Below are 22,266 nucleotides of genomic sequence, written 5' to 3'. Positions count from 1 at the left end.
GATTAGTTGAATACTTGTTTAATCAAAATTGAGGACCACTAGGGAGTGCAAACTAAAAAATTTGAATGTAGGGAGTTAGGAAAAATTTATGTTTAGGTTTAGGGATTTTAAAATAATTACCCCTTTTTCTAATTGCTGACTAACATCGAAAATCTAACATGATGTCAAAAAATGTTATGTATCATTGAAAATTAATGATCGAAATGTTAAATGCCACATTAGAAAATTGAACAAAAATAAATTAAAATTAAAAGTTATCGCGCTATCATCAAACTCTGACAACATAATTATTGGACCAAAAATAAAACATAGATAAATTAATGGACCAAAAAATTATTTTTTCTTATAAATATAGCTAGATATATATATATATATATATATATAGAAAAATTCACGTGATTTTTTTATATAATACATATGCATGTAGACTTTTGCCAATTCACAATTTAAGAACTTTGAAATCATCGACTTTTGCATGCAGATATATGCAGGCATATAGATAGATATAGAGTGAATAATTTTTGTGAGGGAAATATTTTTTTTTTTGTCCATTAACTTGTTTATTTTTTTTTTCTTGGTCCATTAACTTTTCGATATTCGATTTTGATACACTAACTTTTAGTTTTTGGCGATTTTGGTCCAATTGTTGATGTGACACCGAAAAATACCGACATAACATCAAAAATGATGACATGACGCTAGAATATGCTTATGGAATGAAAAAGTAAAGTTTTTTTTTTAATTTCAAAATTGATGACCAGTAACTATTATTGATTCAAATTTCAAACATAGATAAATGATTGGGGTGTATTCATTGCAGAGATTTACTATTTTTTTTTAAATGACAGACTTTTGTAGAATTGATAGATCTCTGCAGACTTTTATAAAATCTCACAGATTTTTAATGACTTTCACCGAATCTTGTTGATTTGTTTTCAATGACTTTTATTGACATTTGTAAACTTTTTTGTAGAACCATATGTGTTTTGTAATTCATGATTTTGATTTTAATTTATTCATTGTAATTATTAATCGAGTATCAATAACTTATATTTATATATATTTCTTTAAATAATTTATTTTTTTAAAATACTTTTATCTATCATATAAATAATTTTTACTTATCAATTTGGTTTACAAAAATCAATAAGTAGTATTAAATTTATTGCAATTAAGATATTAATATGAATCTATAAAATTTAAATATATTTAATTATATATATATATATATATATATATATATACACATTCTTGTTAATAAATTTTTAAAACTACGTCAATATATCAAGCCAATATATATCAATCATATTCATATACATATACATATACATATCATTATTATTATTATTATTATTATTATTATTATTATTATTATTATTATTATTATTATTATTATTATTAAAGTGAATAAAATGTAAATTTTGAGTTATAATAAAAATTAAGCTACAAATTAAAAAATATATAGAAAATAATTAAAACATCAAAGTTTATATAATAAATAATGAATTAATCTTAAAAAATAATTATTTTTATTTTCAATTTATGATCAATAAAATATTATAAGTTTTTGTCGTGTATTATAATAAGTTTTTGTTTAAAAATTTAATCAATATGATTTTAATTATCGTGAGATTTTTTAACTATAAAATTCAAAAAATTATATGAATGATAAAAAAAAATTTATTTTATTTTATTTTATTTTAGGGGGGTGTATTGGTTCATAGAAGTAGAAAAAAATGTTTGCATGTATATTATTTTTAATATAACTTGTAACGCCCGGAAATATTTAATTTTAATCCGAGAATAATTAATTTGGGAATATTTGGAGTTTTGATTTAAATTCTAATATTCTTAAATTGATTAGGATTGAAATTGAATGAATTGAGTAATTGAGGACTGAATTGCAATTATTGGACTCTTGAGGGACTAAAGTTCAATAATGACTAAACTTATCAGAATTGGAGTGATGTATCAGCATGTGAACGTGTCAATCAACACATTTCATCAGATTTCCAAGCCAAGAAACCGAGAGCAAGTTTCCGGAGAATTTCCAAGCTTTCACTCATCTTCAAATCTTCATATCTTGAGCTACGATTATTCGAATTCGATTCCGAAAGATGTTCTGGAATCCTCTCGCCAAGACCTTCGATTTGATGTAAGTATCTTCTTTGTTCATCAAGGTTTGAGATTTCGAAAATGGCAGATATCAGATGTTGGATTTGATTTGGTATTGTTGAGCTTCTAGCTTTGTTAATCTTGAAGTTTGATTGAAGATTGAGTTGTATCTCTTGTTCTTATGATTTACCAGCTTTGATTCACTCTATACACCTGCTGATATTTTAGTTTAGAGGTTGAACAATTGATATGAATGTTAGAAATGATATAGAGATTTGCGGGAATCGCCGAGTTAGACCGAAATGCCGTCGAACTTTTGAATTGGAGTGATTTGATATCATTCTTCAGCTTAGAAGTGGATGAGCTCTTAGCTGATGATTCTTTGCTTGTTATGTTGTTGTTTCAGTGCTTGAACAGGACATTTCAATTGATTACTCTTGACTTCGAAACTGATAGACGATAGCACAAGGTTGGTAGAGTTTCCTTTGGCATTCTTGTTGAAGTTTGGGGTTGATTTTGAGCAGATTTTGAGTTGTGCTTGGTGCTTGATATTGTACAGCTTTTGACAAGTTTGAAGACCTCCTAGACATTACATTTGAAAGGTAAAAGTGGACTACAATTTGATTGGGATTACAACTCGAGATGGTTTGTATCGAGTTCCCTCAATTCACATACTTGTTTGTTTAAGTGCTCTTATGTGCTTTCTTTTGATTACTTGAATAAGTTCTTGATATAATGAATGCCCTGATTATGTTACATGTTGCATTCATCTTGATGACTTATTCCCTTGAGTTTGAAATGAACGGACACGTTCGAATAGACGATTTGAGGGATTGTATATGTATGGCCTGGGTGGTTGTTTGAGCCTAGCGTCTGAGCTGCATATATAATGGCTTCAAAGTCTAGAGGAGCAAGATAGTAGCCCCACCTCGATAGGGTGTGTCGGTGGATTAGCTATGATATCTTCTTCTCGGGATCCCAGTTGATGAATGATGAAAAGAACCTTGTTTTGAAAGCATGCATTGTATTTATTTCTATATCATGATTGTGATATTGATTATGCATGTTTAGTTGCTTTTACTGGGAAATCTATTTCTCACCGGAGTTATCCGGCTATTGTTTTGTTGTATGTGTCATTGCAATAGGAGGAAGTGGAACCGGGCAAAGGCGGACTTAAAGAACAAGGGATGAAATCGATATAGCGTGAGGATCCGAGTTAGGAGTTATGTGTGCTGTCATGAAGTTTAATGAGTCTTAATCATGATCATGTTTAAGGATACTTGTACCAAGACTTGTAGATGATTGAGTTGTGGTTTTGTTGATGTTTATAGGATTGGAAATATGTTGTAAATCCTTGAATCAACATAAGGTGTCTTGATCTGGATATATGACAATGTTATTGCATGTTATGAGAATGATGATTATGTTGTAAAGCCTTGGAATGGTTTATTACTAGCATTAAAAGCATGTTAGAATGCATGGTAGTTGTTATGCTTGATTTCATCATGTCTAGATTTTGGTAGGACATGATCTTGAATCAATCATAGGTATGATCTCGGTTTTGACAGCAACTGAGCCATTATTTTTTTTCTGTTGGTTTGGCTGGCGCACGGGCGAGCTCCTGCTCGCGCGCGCGCGAGCCAAGCCAGGGGACCTCGGTCCCATTGGCCGGCGCGCGCGCGAGGGGTGATGCCCGCGCGTGCGCAGTGCAACTTATTTAAAAAATTTTTTTTTTTTTATTCTCTTGTTTAGACTTTGATTATTGTCTAACATGGTTTAATAATGATTAATGAGATTAATGAGAGATTAGAACTCGGGTCATCACAATAGGTGGTATCAGAGCAAGAAAATTCTGGACTTAGATAGACAATGAGTGGGGTAGATCGAGTCATCTGCTTTACTTATTTATGATCTATGCTATGATTTAATTACGTGATTGAATTACATGTTTTAAATGATAGCATGATTTACTTTCAAGTAATTTATTACAGTATTGTATTTATTTTATTTGAAAGTATGATTACGATGATTAAAGATGCATGCTTATTGGAATATCTGAACTGATAGAGGCATGTATCCTGATGAATTATGACATGCTACCTGATTATCTGAATTGATTGGAAGCATGTTTTATTTGAAGAGTATGATTATTTATTTAAGATTGAATCAGAACCGAGTCTTGATCAGTGGTAAGATGATCAGAGGAGGACTGAGATAATTTGATGAGTTGGTATCCTAACCATTTTGATAATCAGATATGTCTCGAAGACCAGGCCGACCTCCTCTGAGACCCCATGTTCCTATTTCTCTACCAGAACAGACAGTTCATACTCCACCGACAGTTGTTACACCGATAGTGCCTCGAGCTACTGAAGTGCCGAGTAATGAACAGGGAAGTACGTCAAGAGATATGACTGATATGACAGCAACTCCTATGGAAACACTTCTGAAATGTTTCCAATCCTACAAGCCGCCTACTTTGAAAGGTACAGAAAATGCTGTTGAATGCGAGGGATGGCTTGATGATATGGAGATGCTATTTGATTCACTTGACTACGGGGATGAACGGAGAGTTAGATTGATTGGGCACCAGTTGCATGAAGTTGCGAAGAGCTGGTGGTTCACTACAAAAAGAGCTTTGGAGCGTAGAGGAACTGCACTGACTTGGAATGTCTTCAAAACTGAGTTTTACCAACGCTTCTTTCCTGTGTCTTACCGCAAGGATAAAGGGGCTGAGTTTGCAAATCTGAAACAGGGGAATTTGAATATTGAAGACTACGTTGCAAAATTCTCTACATTACTACGTTTTGCTCCACATGTTGCTGACAGTGACGAGGCTATGGCTGATCAGTTTATCAATGGCCTGAGTCCGGATGTTTTTACACTGGTGAATACAAGGCGACCGAATACCTTTGCTGATGCCTTGAACAGTGCCAAGGGAGCGGAAGCTGGTTTGATACAGCAGCGAGGAACTTTGTATACCGCACAACCTCCAAGACAGTCACAACCTGCAGCTCCAACTCCGCAACAGCAACCTTTTCGATTTGAAGGTGGTAGTAGCAGTGGAAAGAAAAGGTTTTTGCAAGCAAGAGGAAAACAGTTTAAGAAGTCTGGGAGCAGTTCTTCGAGTTCCAGTAGTACGAAGCAGAAGTCAGGAGTGTTCTGCAACAGTTGTGGTGGAAATCATCCAACCGATCAGTGCCGAGGTGTATCTGGGATGTGCCATATATGCCAACAGACAGGTCATTTTGCAAGGGTGTGTCCTCAGAGAAATACTGGACAGGCAAGAGGTGCAGAGTCATCACGATCAGTGGCTCAACCTGGAAGACAGGCCTCTTCTGTTCATTCTTTTCAGCCAGCACATCCACAGCAGCAGACTTGACCAGGTGGAAGTCAGGCAGGCAATCAGCCTCAGAGACAGCAGGCTCATGTCTTTGCTTTGACTGAGGAGCAGGCACAGGGAGCACCTGATGATGTGATTGCAGGTAACTGTTCTATTTCTGGTTATTCTGCTTATGTGTTGTTTGATACCGGTGCATCCCATACGTTTCTATCTGCCAAATTTGTTGCATTACATTCATTGCCTGTTGAGTCATTACCAGTTGTAGTATCTGTTTCTTCTCCTTTGGGAAGGGGTCTTATCTCGATTCAGATAGTAAAGAATTGTGTACTACAGTATGAGGGTAATGAGATTGAGATCGATTGTTTTGTACTTGGTATGTCTGATTTTGATTGTATTATTGGGATTGATATGCTGAATAAGTACAGAGCTACCGTCGATTGCTTTCAGAAGGTAGTGAGATTCAGACCTGAGATGGCTGGAGAATGGAAGTTCTATGGTAAGGGTTCACGTGCTAAGATTCCTCTTATTTCTGTATTATCTATGACCCGACTTTTGCAGAAAGGAGCGGAGGGATTTCTTATTTATGCAGTGGATTTGTTGAAACCTAGCCTGAACCTGGCTGATTTGCCAGTGGTTAGTGAATTTGCGGACGTCTTTCCGGATGAGATTCCAGGATTACCTCCGTATCGTGAGATTGACTTCAACATTGAACTGATGCCTGGAACTGCACCGATTTCGAAAGCACCTTATCGAATGGCACCAGTTGAACTGAAAGAATTGAAGTAACAGTTAGAAGATTTACTGGCCAAGGGATACATTCGACCCAGTGTTTCTCCTTGGGGAGCTCCAGTACTGTTTGTTAGAAAGAAAGATGGTTCAATGAGATTGTGTATTGATTACCGGCAACTGAACAAGGCTACGGTAAAGAACAAATACCCTTTGCCTCGTATTGATGATTTGTTTGATCAGTTGCAGGGTTCTTCGGTGTATTCCAAGATCGATCTGAGATCTGGATACCATCAGCTGAGAGTTAGGGATTCTGATATTCCTAAGACTGCGTTCAGAACCAGGTATGGCCATTATGAGTTTATAGTTATGCCGTTTGGTTTGACGAATGCTCCAGCTGTATTCATGGCTTTGATGAACCGTGTGTTTCAGAAGTATCTCGATGATTTTGTGATTATCTTTATTGATGATATTCTGATCTATTCCAAGAATCTGATTGATCATGCTGAACATCTGAGAACAGTTTTGAAAACCTTACGAGCCGAGAAATTGTATGCTAAACTTTCGAAATGTGAGTTTTGGCTGAAACAGGTTGTCTTTCTTGGACATATTATATCTGGAAATGGTATTTCTGTGGATCCAAGTAAAGTTGAAGCAGTGATCAATTGGGCTAGACCGACATCTGTTCCTGAGATCCGGAGTTTTATGGGATTGGCTGGGTATTATCGTCGATTTATCAAAGATTTTTCCAGTATTGCGAAGCCAATTACCCAGTTAACTCAGAAAAATGCTCCTTTTGTCTGGTCTGAAGCTTGTGAATCTAGTTTTCTTGAGTTGAAGACACGACTGACCAGTGCACCAGTCTTGACGATTCCTTTAGGTACTGGTGGTTTCACTGTTTACTGTGATGCATCTCATCAAGGATTAGGGTGTGTTTTGATGCAGCGAGGACATGTGATTGCTTATGCCTCAAGACAGTTGAAGCCTCATGAAACCAGATATCCGATTCATGATCTTGAATTGGCCGCCATTGTATTTGCTTTGAAGATTTGGCGACATTATCTGTACGGGGAGCAGTTTGAGATTTATTCTGATCACAAGAGTCTGAAGTATCTATTTTCACAGTCAGAATTGAATATGAGACAGCGGAGGTGGCTTGATTTGCTTAAAGACTTTGATTGTGAGATTAAGTACTATCCAGGGAAATCAAATGCGGCAGCAGATGCACTCAGTCGAAAGGTATATTCTTTGTCCTTATCGACGATGGGTGTATCACATTTGATTGAAGACTGTTGTCTGTCTGGGTTAGTATTTGATACGAATTATCAACCTCTTCGACTCTATCAAATGCAAGCTGAACCAGCTTTATTGGTAAGAATTCGAGATGCTCAGAAACTTGATCAGAATATACAGAATTCAATTGAGAAAGTCAGATCAGGGCATGTATCTGAATACCGGGTTCGAGATGATCTTCTTTATGTTCACAATCGCCTTGTAGTGCCTGATATTTCTGATGTGCGACAACAACTACTGACAGAGGCGCATTGTAGTCGTTATAGTATTCATCCTGGAGGTAGGAAGATGTATAATGATCTGAAGACTTGATACTGGTGGAAGCCAATGAAGTCTGATATCACTGAGTTTGTGTCTCGATGTTTGAACTGCCAACAGGTGAAGGCTGAAAGGAAGAAACCGCCTGGTTTACTTAAGAGTTTATCCGTGCCAGAATGGAAATGGGATCATATTTCCATGGATTTCGTGACGAGATTACCTCGATCTTCTAGAGGTTATGATGCTATCTGGGTGATTATCGATAGATTGACGAAGTCTGCGAGTTTTATACCTTATCGTATGACGTACAGACATGATCAGATGGCAGAGATTTATGTCCGTGAAGTTGTCAGATTACATGGTGTGCCGAAGTCTATTGTATCAGATCGTGATCCTCGATTTACATCTCACTTCTGGCATAGCTTACAGAGTGCTTTGGGTACTCAGCTTCGTTTGAGCACATCTTATCATCCACAAAAACAGACGGGCAGTCTGAGCGTACCATTCAGACATTGGAGGACATGTTAAGAGCTGTAGTGCTTGATTTTGGCACGAGTTGGCAAGATTCATTACCTCTTTGTGAATTCTCGTACAACAACAGCTACCAATCGAGTATTGGAATGGCTCCTTTTGAAGCTTTATACGGAAGAAAATGTCGATCTCCGTTGTACTGGGATGATATTTCAGAAGTACTTGACACTGGCCCTGATATGATACGTGATCTGACTGATCAAGTGAAGCTTATTCAAACGAGAATGAAGACAGCTCAAGACAGACAAGCGAAATATGCCAATATTCGACATCGACCTTTGTCGTTTGAACAGGGGGATCGAGTATTCCTGAAGATTTCTCCTTTCAGAGGTACAGTCAGATTTGGCAAGCGAGGGAAGTTGTCTCCACGCTACATTGGTCCTTATGAAATTCTAGAGAAAATAGGCAATCTTGCCTATCGATTAGCTCTTCCTCCGGCGTTATCTGGAATACATGATGTCTTTCATGTATCGATGCTTCGAAAGTATCTTTCTGATGAATCTCATGTACTTCAATCTGATGAAGCTGAACTCGACGAGACCTTGAGTTATTTTGAAAAGCCAATTCAGATTCTTGATCGTAAAGAGAAGCAACTTCGTACGAAGACTATTCCGCTTGTGAAGGTTCAGTGGAGTCGTCATGGTATTGCAGAAGCGACTTGGGAGACTGAATCAGATATGAGACAACGATTTCCAGAGTTATTTCATTGATGTGAGTCTCCTTTAGTTTTCTGTATCTGATATTTGATTTGATTGGTTGTTATTACTAAGATTTCGAGGACGAAATCGAGTCTTAGTGGGGGAGAACTGTAACGCCCGCCGAGAATAATTAATTTGGGAATATTTGGAGTTTTGATTTAAATTCTAATATTCTTAAATTGATTAGGATTGAAATTGAATGAATTGAGTAATTGAGGACTGAATTGCAATTATTGGACTCTTGAGGGACTAAAGTGCAATAATGACTAAACTTATCAGAATTGGAGTGATGTATCAGCATGTGAACGTGTCAATCAACACATTTCATCAGATTTCCAAGCCAAGAAACCGAGAGCAAGTTTCCGGAGAATTTCCAAGCTTTCACTCATCTTCAAATCTTCATATCTTGAGCTACGATTATTCGAATTCGATTCCGAAAGATGTTCTGGAATCCTCTCGCCAAGACCTTCGATTTGATGTAAGTATCTTCTTTGTTCATCAAGGTTTGAGATTTCGAAAATGGCAGATATCAGATGTTGGATTTGATTTGGTATTGTTGAGCTTCTAGCTTTGTTAATCTTGAAGTTTGATTGAAGATTGAGTTGTATCTCTTGTTCTTATGATTTACCAGCTTTGATTCACTCTATACACCTGCTGATATTTTAGTTTAGAGGTTGAACAATTGATATGAATGTTAGAAATGATATAGAGATTTGCGGGAATCGCCGAGTTAGACCAAAATGCCGTCGAACTTTTGAATTGGAGTGATTTGATATCATTCTTCAGCTTAGAAGTGGATGAGCTCTTAGCTGATGATTCTTTGCTTGTTATGTTGTTGTTTCAGTGCTTGAACAGGACATTTCAATTGATTACTCTTGACTTCGAAACTGATAGACGATAGCACAAGGTTGGTAGAGTTTCCTTTGGCATTCTTGTTGAAGTTTGGGGTTGATTTTGAGCAGATTTTGAGTTGTGCTTGGTGCTTGATATTGTACAGCTTTTGACAAGTTTGAAGACCTCCTAGACATTACATTTGAAAGGTAAAAGTGGACTACAATTTGATTGGGATTACAACTCGAGATGGTTTGTATCGAGTTCCCTCAATTCACATACTTGTTTGTTTAAGTGCTCTTATGTGCTTTCTTTTGATTACTTGAATAAGTTCTTGATATAATGAATGCCCTGATTATGTTACATGTTGCATTCATCTTGATGACTTATTCCCTTGAGTTTGAAATGAACGGACACGTTCGAATAGACGATTTGAGGGATTGTATATGTATGGCCTGGGTGGTTGTTTGAGCCTAGCGTCTGAGCTGCATATATAATGGCTTCAAAGTCTAGAGGAGCAAGATAGTAGCCCCACCTCGATAGGGTGTGTCGGTGGATTAGCTATGATATCTTCTTCTCGGGATCCCAGTTGATGAATGATGAAAAGAACCTTGTTTTGAAAGCATGCATTGTATTTATTTCTATATCATGATTGTGATATTGATTATGCATGTTTAGTTGCTTTTACTGGGAAATCTATTTCTCACCGGAGTTATCCGGCTATTGTTTTGTTGTATGTGTCATTGCAATAGGAGGAAGTGGAACCGGGCAAAGGCGGACTTAAAGAACAAGGGATGAAATCGATTAGCGTGAGGATCCGAGTTAGGAGTTATGTGTGCTGTCATGAAGTTTAATGAGTCTTAATCATGATCATGTTTAAGGATACTTGTACCAAGACTTGTAGATGATTGAGTTGTGGTTTTGTTGATGTTTATAGGATTGGAAATATGTTGTAAATCCTTGAATCAACATAAGGTGTCTTGATCTGGATATATGACAATGTTATTGCATGTTATGAGAATGATGATTATGTTGTAAAGCCTTGGAATGGTTTATTACTAGCATTAAAAGCATGTTAGAATGCATGGTAGTTGTTATGCTTGATTTCATCATGTCTAGATTTTGGTAGGACATGATCTTGAATCAATCATAGGTATGATCTCGGTTTTGACAGCAACTGAGCCATTATTTTTTTTCTGTTGGTTTGGCTGGCGCACGGGCGAGCTCCTGCTCGCGCGCGCGCGAGCCAAGCCAGGGGACCTCGGTCCCATTGGCCGGCGCGCGCGCGAGGGGTGATGCCCGCGCGTGCGCAGTGCAACTTATTTAAAAAAAAAATTTTTTTTTTTATTCTCTTGTTTAGACTTTGATTATTGTCTAACATGGTTTAATAATGATTAATGAGATTAATGAGAGATTAGAACTCGGGTCATCACATAACTAGTATTTATGTGGCTAGTGTATAGATAGAAATGAAAAAAAGTGTGAAATGTTCATCCAATTCTTTAGGTTCAACCAAAGACAATATTTATTGACATTTTATTGTTGTACATTTGACTTTAATTATTGTACTTAATAGAATTTCATGGAGTTTTTAAAAGTATATTGACATTTTGAATACATCTAGACTTTTGTAGAATTTTTAAAAGTCAAGTTTAAATATCACATGACTTTTTAAAATTCTACAAATGTTTATCTTTAATACCACTAAACTTTTATGGAGTATATAAAAGTCTAGATTAAATACCTTTAGTATTTAAACTCCATAAAAGTCATTAAAAGTATACAACCAATATACCCCCTAAATTTGACACTACTCCAAATATGCAGGGCTAAAAATGACATTTTGCCTAGAAAATTTCCGTAAAACAAAGGGAATGAGAGAGGTTTCTTTTCCTACGAGTCTGTTCAAAATACAAGTCTCGAAAGACGTAACGATTTAGACGAATAATTTCGATTCAAGATAATTTACCAATATCTCATTAATTAATTAAGCCGCTAATATACTTCTAGACGAAGACATGAATCCAAAAATTGCAGAATTTGCGATGGAAAAACTATTTGCTAGTGATAAAACTCAGAATAGTATCAGAAAAAATGAACAAAAAATTGGTCTTTTATGTGTGCAAGATAATTCAGCAGATAGACCAACGACGACTTCAATTATTATTATGCTTAGCAACTTTAGCATTTTTTTTTTTGCCGATGCCTTCAGAGGATCAGAGCCAACATTTCTAACATCTAGTGATTAATTATAAATAAAGACTCCATGTTTATAATTTTGCAACCTTGCATCTTGATGTTGATAGCTAGCTAGCTAGGTTATTACAATTTTTTTCAAAACGCCCCCAACATAGCGAATTTATTTCCTTTGACTTTAGCCAGCATAATCGAATTAGCCCTGATCATGCTCTCTTGAAAATTCACTGCACTTCTCCTATAAAGGTTGTATCAAATTGTTAGCCATTATAATGAGTAATGAATTTAAAAAGAAAATATATAAATGGATGTGAGAATATATAGATAGATCTAGATATATGTCTGAAATTTTTGGTGAAACGGGAATTATAGAAAACTATTTTCTTTTAGAAATTAACAAAAAATAAAATAAAATAAAAACAACAACAAGTCTTTTTTTTACTTCAAGAGCCGGTGATTTGAATATTTGATAAAGGATTGTATGGTATCTTACATTTTCGTAATCCATTGCATATTATATATATATATATATAATGTTGTCACCTTAAATTTCATTTATGTTAATGCCCCGGAAATTCATCAAGTTTTTAACATACATCTAACGGTTAACATTTATCAATAAATATGGGGTTAATTATTTTTTAGTGAACCCCGCATGTATTGATAAATGATGATCTTTAATTAGATCTATTATGGGCAATGTTCTAAAAAGCTCGTTTAAGCGACGCTTAATCTCGCTTAAACTTTAACACGCTTAAGCTCGATTAAGCGACCGCTTTTTAGAACGGAAGATTTCATTTATTTTTTAAAATGAAAACATTTTTATAAATATGTATATTTATATTTTAGAACTTGAATTATCTATTAAATCATATATTTATGGTTAATCTAACATTTTATTTAATCTTTGTCTTAAAATAATTAAAATTATAGTAAAAATTAAAAACGCTTTTTCACGCTTAAGCTCGTTCTAAGCTCGCTTAAGCTTGAAAAACTTGAAGCTTGACCTCCACGCTTCGACGCGCTTCACGCTTTTTAGAACCTTGATTATGGGGGTACGTAGTGCCTATAAATGTAGTTTAAACGATCTCAAAATTAGTAATCCCCGTCTTGTAATATGGCAATTAATTGGATTTCGGTGATTCAACTTAATTGTACACTAACTCAAACATCATGCTGCATTTAAAATTGGAATCCATCAATAGAAAAACAATTGTAGTTCCAGACAGCAGAGTCAACTGGACCAATTCTCTGAAGGAAACTAAAATATACAAAATACAAAATTAGCTAAAAAGAACAGATGAATTTTTCCAATACCAATATAAATAAAAATGTTATATAAGATATAATTATGCTGACATCAACTATTATTCTAAACCTTGACCACATGTTATATATGATATCTCTATGTATACTGTATATAGTTAGAGATCAATTTTATAAATTTTGACCAAAAAAATTAGGAACTTACAAAAGAACCTAGCTGGCTAATTATTTTGTTGAAAATTTTTCTACCTTTTCCTCTATTCGATTTGATTAATTACCAACTCGTAATTAAACTCTAAAATTTTCGTCCTCACGTCAAGTTGTTGTTTTTAAACACAAACTTCAATACGTAGTACATGCCACACTGGTTTACCTCGGTACTTAATTTTCATTAACAACGAGTCAAACATATATATAATCACTCACACTAATTCAAAGAATGATTTTCTCTCAGTTATATCATACATATTATATATCAAAATTTAAAATTTTTATATGTTTGTATAAAATAATTTTAAAATTATATTTTCGAGACATCTCTTACATAGTCTTAATCGGATTACTGAGTTGCAACACAGTCTGTTAAAAATGGCAGGGCCATTTAGTAATCCCTTTAAAAAATGACAACAAGTCCTTTCTCCATATACATTCCGATAGGAATGTTGTATGAACAATATAAGGCTGAATACTTTGCAGCTTATATTGATTCAGGAGCAGGAATTTGTACAGCAAAAAGAGGAGTCTTCCCTGAAGAATGTGAAGAAGAATTGCCAAAAATTGCTGGACGATATTTTTCTCGAAGAATTTTAATTCTTTGCAAAGGAATAAAACAAGCAGAGATCCTTATGGGAGGAGCAGGTCAGACACCTTGGTACAAGGTAAAGACACCACCAATTTATTTCCATGATACAGGAGCTGATATCCTGTTAGGAAATAACTTCTTACAAATGTTTAAGAAGTACACACAAGACAATGAGTCAAGAATACTTATGTTCACTACAATTTGTGATCATAAAATTATCATTCAAAGACTCAAGGTTGCTTTTTATCGACAATTGCCGATAATATTTCGCTGCCAGCGGGGTGATAAAGGACAACTTTTTCACCCAAAAATGAAAGATCCAAGAAGGTTTGGAGAAACCATGTTGAAAATAACAACACAACAAGAACTCCAGATGGATGATATGGAGCTTCTCAAGGTAACTCTAAATCACAGAGATATAGAGTTAGAGAATAAGGTATCCCTTGAAGATGTCAAAAAAAGGCTCAAGGAAAGTTACAACGAGCATCCTTTGGCATGGTGGGATAGAAATCAACTCAAAGTCAGCCTTACTCTAAAGGAAGGCAAAGAGTATGAATTCGTCAGATATAAGCCTATCCCGATGAACATAATAGACCAAAGGGATATGAGAATAATTATCAAGGAACATTTGGACCTTGGTCTAATCAAAGAAGGAGTTTCACCATATAGCAGCCCAGGATTTCTTGTCAGAAATCATGGTGAAATAAAAAGAGGAAAACCCAGGTTAGTTATCAACTACCAAGGTATTAATAAAATCTTGGAGTTTGATGGGTACTTCATACCAAGTAGAGAACACCTAATTAGTTGTGTACGAAATGCTAAAGTGTTCTCAAAATTTGATTGTAAGTCTGGATTTTACCAGATTCGAATGGAAGAAGGAAGTAAAAAATTCACAGCCTTCTCTACTCCACAAGGACACTATATTTGGGAAGTTATGCCTATGGGATTGGCTAATGCACCCCAGATATTTCAAAGAAAGATGGATAACCTTTTTAAAGATTATTTCAACTTTATGTTTGTTTATATTTATGATATTCTTATAGCATCAAAAAATATAGACGAACACGTTAAACACTTAGTGATTTTCTCTAAAATTTGTAAACAAGAAGGACTGGTGTTATCTGAAAAGAAAGCAGTCATAGCAACAAGGAAAATTGAATTCCTCGGTATTCAGATTGATGAAACTGGAATAATTCTAAAACCCCATATTGTGGAAAAGGTAAAGAATTTTCCAGATAAACTCAAATATGTAAAACAACTCCAGAGTTTTCTTGGAGTAGTTAATTTTGCAGGGATGTTCATTAACAATCTAGCAATGTACAGAAAGGCGTTCAGTCTTTTGTTAAAAAAGGATGCTAGGTTTATATGGACCGATGACCATACTAAAGGGGTAAACCAATTAAAAGAGATATGTAAGAATCTCCCAAAAATGGCTATACCCGTAGATGAAGATGATCTGGTATTATTTAAGGATGCCAGCGACGATTGGTGGGCGGCAGTCCTTACCAAAATCACTCCAGATGGGGAAATACCATGCAGATACTGTAGCGGTCTTTTTTCAGAATTTGAAGCCATTAGATGGCATATCAACGAGAAGGAATTTTATGCGGTTAAAAGGGCTTTTGAAAAATGGCCATTATTTTTACTTGCTAAAAAATTCACTCTGAAGGTTGATAACACCCAGGTAAAAGCTTTCCTAAAGAATAAGATTGAATCTAAACCTGAGAAAGCTAGGTTATTAAGATGGCAAGCATTATGTCAAAATTATATTTTTGATATTGTTATTATTAAATCTCATGAAAATATTCTTGCAGATTTTTTAACAAGAGATGGAAGGCAGTGACGTGGATTCCATCCTGAAAATGCAGAGGCATCTCAGGAAACACCTTGGGTTGCTTCAAAACGAGTTCAACCAGTTAGCCATTAATGCTGAAATGGTCGGCAGGTTACAACAAGCTGATCGGATCAAAGTATCTAATCGAATTACAGGATGTATGCAAGCTCAAACACAACTATGGGCTGCTATTCAAGGGCCAATTGTGAAGGCTATAGAGAAACCATTGGTTTCTCATAAACAAGATATACTAAAACCATTGGTTTTACAAGAACAAGAAATACAACCATCGGTTGTAAAACAAGATGTTGAGGAATCTAAAACTCAAGAAACAAGAGCTAATCTATCATCAACCTTTGATGATCTGGATGAAGCAACAATTGATGAGGATAACTCATCAAGTCAACCCTCCGCCTCTGGGGTAAAAGAGGAAGAGATCAATCTTAGGCCCAACACTGACAAGGGAAAATCTAAGATTGATACTAATCCATCTATTATTTCTCCATTCCAGGTTTATCAACAGAAGTGGGAGAAATTGAATACAAGGAATGAAATCAACCCGAACACTTGCAGGGTTGATGTTGCAGGAATATATCCAAGGGTTTGGCTAAAAAACAATGTCAATCCTAAAGATGTAAAACTCTGGTATGAATTTGGGGCTTTGGCCTCAGTTTATACAACGTCACCAAGCTTTCTAGAGATATCACAGTTACCAAAATGGATTCAAGAAGCAGTCCAAGAAACATGGGCAAATAATGATCATTTGTCCAGAGGAGATGTGCTTGAGTTATATTTTTTCAGTGCAGCTCCAGAACCAACAGTGAAAGGATCACACGAACCCTTTCATTTTATCAAGCTGAGGAGACCTGATATAAACAGTCATAAATTTATCAAGGATCCTAAAACTGAAGAAATACCCTTGGTGTCCACTTTCGGGAAAAATGAGATCTCAACCAGAAGGGCATGGGGTATTTGGGTCTGTCTTACTGAGATGGACAAAGTCAAGTTTCCATTCAAATTTTGTCAGAATTCTGTGAACGGATCGTTCCTGTTGAACACAATGACAGGAAAAACTACAGAATTTGCGGAAGAAATCTTCTAAAAGAAGAGAAATCTTTTGTGGAACAACAAGCTGCCGAGGAGTAAAGAAACTCGCCAAAAATTTTGTAACATGGCTCATATTGGACGATGGTCAGAGAATATCTGCCCAGAATGCCCAAATCAGAAGGAGCCAGAATTTGGAAAAACCTTTAGACCCCGAACGGATCGAAAGGATTTTTCCGAGACAAGCAAAGGTGGAAAAGGTCCACCAAAGATGCATTTTCACAGGGGTCTACTTCAAAAGCAAAAGATGCCCCGACAACAATAAAGCAGGCATGTGAGGAGAATAAAGCCAAAAGAAAGTGGCAGACATGTGATTCCTCCACTAGTAAAAGATGCCATCAATAATGGCATAAAAAATTCAAGACAGCTGCCTCCTCTACTAGTAAAAGATGCCATCAATAATGGCATAAAGAAATACAAGACAGCTGTAAGATTTCCTGAAGTTTCTCGGTGAAACGAGTGGAACTACAGCTATAAATACAGGCATTTGAGGAAGCTGAAGACATCGATCATTTCCTTCAGTTTTCTTACGAATAAAATTGTTGTAATATTTCTCTTTCTATTGTAATAAGTTTTCGTTTATGTATTTCAAGAACGAGGCTACTATGAGTAGCTAAACAAGTTGTCTTCTCCTCTTCAAAGGAGTTGATTTATGTAATAATATTATGTCTGAATAATTTTTCTAAAGTCTCTTGTTCTTTCATGTTCATATTTTATAATTAAATTTATATACCATACGCCTTAAGGTAGAAAACGAATTAAGGCTGTGCTGGGTGTCGTTGAAGGAGCTTGTGCAGAAACCATCTGTTGCGACTGCGTGGTTGGAGTGTGAGGAGCACTTCGTCAAACTCGGCAGGTATGACCCGACGACATTATGGTCAAAGAGGTATTTAAATTTGATTCACTTTACGGAAGTATGTTGGACCCTAATCTAAAGTATATAGGCTGGAAACCTTGCGCAACCAATAGTTCTTCACGACATGAACTGGTTCGATAGGTAAAACAATGTCAAAGTACAAAAGATTAGTTGAATACTTGTTTAATCAAAATTGAGGACCACTAGGGAGTGCAAACTAAAAAATTTGAATGTAGGGAGTTAGGAAAAATTTATGTTTAGGTTTAGGGATTTTAAAATAATTACCCCTTTTTCTAATTGCTGACTAACATCGAAAATCTAACATGATGTCAAAAAATGTTATGTATCATTGAAAATTAATGATCGAAATGTTAAATGCCACATTAGAAAATTGAACAAAAATAAATTAAAATTAAAAGTTATCGCGCTATCATCAAACTCTGACAACATAATTATTGGACCAAAAATAAAACATAGATAAATTAATGGACCAAAAAATTATTTTTTCTTATAAATATAACTAGATATATATATATATATATATAGAAAAATTCACGTGATTTTTTTATATAATACATATGCATGTAGACTTTTGCCAATTCACAATTTAAGAACTTTGAAATCATCGACTTTTGCATGCAGATATATGCAGGCATATAGATAGATATAGAGTGAATAATTTTTGTGAGGGAAATATTTTTTTTTTTGTCCATTAACTTGTTTATTTTTTTTTCTTGGTCCATTAACTTTTCGATATTCGATTTTGATACACTAACTTTTAGTTTTTGGCGATTTTGGTCCAATTGTTGATGTGACACCGAAAAATACCGACATAACATCAAAAATGATGACATGACGCTAGAATATGCTTATGGAATGAAAAAGTAAAGTTTTTTTTTTTAATTTCAAAATTGATGACCAGTAACTATTATTGATTCAAATTTCAAACATAGATAAATGATTGGGGTGTATTCATTGCAGATATTTACTATTTTTTTTTAAATGACAGACTTTTGTAGAATTGATAGATCTCTGCAGACTTTTATAAAATCTCACAGATTTTTAATGACTTTCACCGAATCTTGTTGATTTGTTTTCAATGACTTTTATTGACATTTGTAAACTTTTTTGTAGAACCATATGTGTTTTGTAATTCATGATTTTGATTTTAATTTATTCATTGTAATTATTAATCGAGTATCAATAACTTATATTTATATATATTTCTTTAAATAATTTATTTTTTTAAAATACTTTTATCTATCATATAAATAATTTTTACTTATCAATTTGGTTTACAAAAATCAATAAGTAGTATTAAATTTATTGCAATTAAGATATTAATATGAATCTATAAAATTTAAATATATTTAATTATATATATATATATATATATATATATATATACACATTCTTGTTAATAAATTTTTAAAACTACGTCAATATATCAAGCCAATATATATCAATCATATTCATATACATATACATATACATATCATTATTATTATTATTATTATTATTATTATTATTATTATTATTATTATTATTATTATTATTATTATTATTATTATTATTATTATTATTATTAAAGTGAATAAAATGTAAATTTTGAGTTATAATAAAAATTAAGCTACAAATTAAAAAATATATAGAAAATAATTAAAACATCAAAGTTTATATAATAAATAATGAATTAATCTTAAAAAATAATTATTGTTATTTTCAATTTATGATCAATAAAATATTATAAGTTTTTGTCGTGTATTATAATAAGTTTTTGTTTAAAAATTTAATCAATATGATTTTAATTATCGTGAGATTTTTTAACTATAAAATTCAAAAAATTATATGAATGATAAAAAAAATTTATTTTATTTTATTTTATTTTAGGGGGGTGTATTGGTTCTTAGAAGTAGAAAAAAATGTTTGCATGTATATTATTTTTAATATAACTAGTATTTATGTGGCTAGTGTATAGATAGAAATGAAAAAAAAGTGTGAAATGTCCATCCAATTCTTTAGGTTCAACCAAAGACAATATTTATTGACATTTTATTGTTGTACATTTGACTTTAATTATTGTACTTAATAGAATTTCATGGAGTTTTTAAAAGTATATTGACATTTTGAATACATCTAGACTTTTGTAGAATTTTTAAAAGTCAAGTTTAAATATCACATGACTTTTTAAAATTCTACAAATGTTTATCTTTAATACCACTAAACTTTTATGGAGTATATAAAAGTCTAGATTGAATACCTTTAGTATTTAAACTCCATAAAAGTCATTAAAAGTATACAACCAATACACCCCCTAAATTTGACACTACTCCAAATATGCAGGGCTAAAAATGACATTTTGCCTAGAAAATTTCCGTAAAACAAAGGGAATGAGAGAGGTTTCTTTTCCTACGAGTCTGTTCAGAATACAAGTCTCGAAAGACGTAACGATTTAGAAGAATAATTTCGATTCAAGATAATTTACCAATATCTCATTAATTAATTAAGCCGCTAATATACTTCTAGACGAAGACATGAATCCAAAAATTGCAGAATTTGCGATGGAAAAACTATTTGCTAGTGATAAAACTCAGAATAGTATCAGAAAAAATGAACAAAAAATTGGTCTTTTATGTGTGCAAGATAATTCAGCAGATAGACCAACGACGACTTCAATTATTATGATGCTTAGCAACTTTAGCATTTTTTTTTTTGCCGATGCCTTCAGAGGCTCAGAGCCAACATTTCTAACATCTAGTGATTAATTATAAATAAAGACTCCATGTTTATAATTTTGCAACCTTGCATCTTGATGTTGATAGCTAACTAGCTAGGTTATTACAATTTTTTTCAAAACGCCCCCAACATAGCGAATTTATTTCTTTGACTTTAGCCAGCATAATCGAATTAGCCCTGATCATGCTCTCTTGAAAATTCACTGCACTTCTCCTATAAAGGTTGTATCAAATTGTTAGCCATTATAATGAGTAATGAATTTAAAAAGAAAATATATAAATGGATGTGAGAATATATAGATAGATCTAGATATATGTCTGAAATTTTTGGTGAAACGGGAATTATAGAAAACTATTTTCTTTTAGAAATTAACAAAAAATAAAATAAAATAAAAACAGCAACAAGGCTTTTTTTTACTTCAAGAGCCGGTGATTTGAATATTTGATAAAGGATTGTATGGTATCTTACATTTTCGTAATCCATTGCATATTATATATATATATATATATATATATATATATATAATGTTGTCACCTTAAATTTCATTTATGTTAATGCCCCGGAAATTCATCAAGTTTTTAACATACATCTAACGGTTAACATTTATCAATAAATGTGGGGTTAATTATTTTTTAGTGAACCCCGCATGTATTGATAAATGATGATCTTTAATTAGATCTATTATGGGCAATGTTCTAAAAAGCTCGTTTAAGCGACGCTTAATCTCGCTTAAACTTTAACACGCTTAAGCTCGATTAAGCGACCGCTTTTTAGAACGGAAGATTTCATTTATTTTTTAAAATGAAAACATTTTTATAAATATGTATATTTATATTTTAGAACTTGAATTATCTATTAAATCATATATTTATGGTTAATCTAACATTTTATTTAATCTTTGTCTTAAAATAATTAAAATTATAGTAAAAATTAGAAACGCTTTTTCACGCTTAAGCTCGTTCTAAGCTCGCTTAAGCTTGAAAAACTTGAAGCTTGACCTCCACGCTTCGACGCGCTTCACGCTTTTTAGAACCTTGATTATGGGGGTACGTAGTGCCTATAAATGTAGTTTAAACGATCTCAAAATTAGTAATCCCCGTCTTGTAATATGGCAATTAATTGGATTTCGGTGATTCAACTTAATTGTACACTAACTCAAACATCATGCTGCATTTAAAATTGGAATCCATCAATAGAAGAACAATTGTAGTACCAGAGAGCAGAGTCAACTGGACCAATTCTCTGAAGGAAACTAAAATATACAAAATACAAAATTAGCTAAAAAGAACAGATGAATTTTTCCAATACCAATATAAATAAAAATGTTATATAAGATATAATTATGCTGACATCAACTATTATTCTAAACCTTGACCACATGTTATATATGATATCTCTATGTATACTGTATATAGTTAGAGATCAATTTTATAAATTTTGACCAAAAAAATTAGGAACTTACAAAAGAACCTAGCTGGCTAATTATTTTGTTGAAAATTTTTCTACCTTTTCCTCTATTCGATTTGATTAATTACCAACTCGTAATTAAACTCTAAAATTTTCGTCCTCACGTCAAGTTGTTGTTTTTAAACACAAACTTCAATACGTAGTACATGCCACACTGGTTTACCTCGGTACTTAATTTTCATTAACAACGAGTCAAACATATATATAATC

At 33.6% G+C, this 22,266-nt stretch overlaps 1 long non-coding RNA gene and 1 pseudogene across 1 annotated transcript; both read left to right on the top strand.

Moving 5' to 3' along the window:
- The first annotated feature begins 2,540 nt into the window (after positions 1-2,540).
- On the top strand, positions 2,541-3,478 carry LOC140882763 (uncharacterized). The gene is made up of 3 exons (XR_012150276.1): positions 2,541-2,584; positions 2,675-2,717; positions 3,261-3,478. It is a non-coding gene; the product is annotated as an uncharacterized lncRNA (long non-coding RNA).
- Positions 3,479-4,534: 1,056 nt separating this feature from the next.
- LOC140870076 (cysteine-rich receptor-like protein kinase 44) overlaps positions 4,535-22,266 on the top strand; it is a 37,928-nt pseudogene continuing 20,196 nt past the window's right edge.

The sequence above is a fragment of the Henckelia pumila genome, chromosome 1, assembly GCF_033568475.1.
Source record: "Henckelia pumila isolate YLH828 chromosome 1, ASM3356847v2, whole genome shotgun sequence".
Classification (NCBI taxonomy): Eukaryota; Viridiplantae; Streptophyta; class Magnoliopsida; order Lamiales; family Gesneriaceae; genus Henckelia; species Henckelia pumila.
The sequence above is the reverse complement of the archived record's forward strand: the minus strand, read 5'-3'. Positions and strand labels throughout refer to the sequence as shown.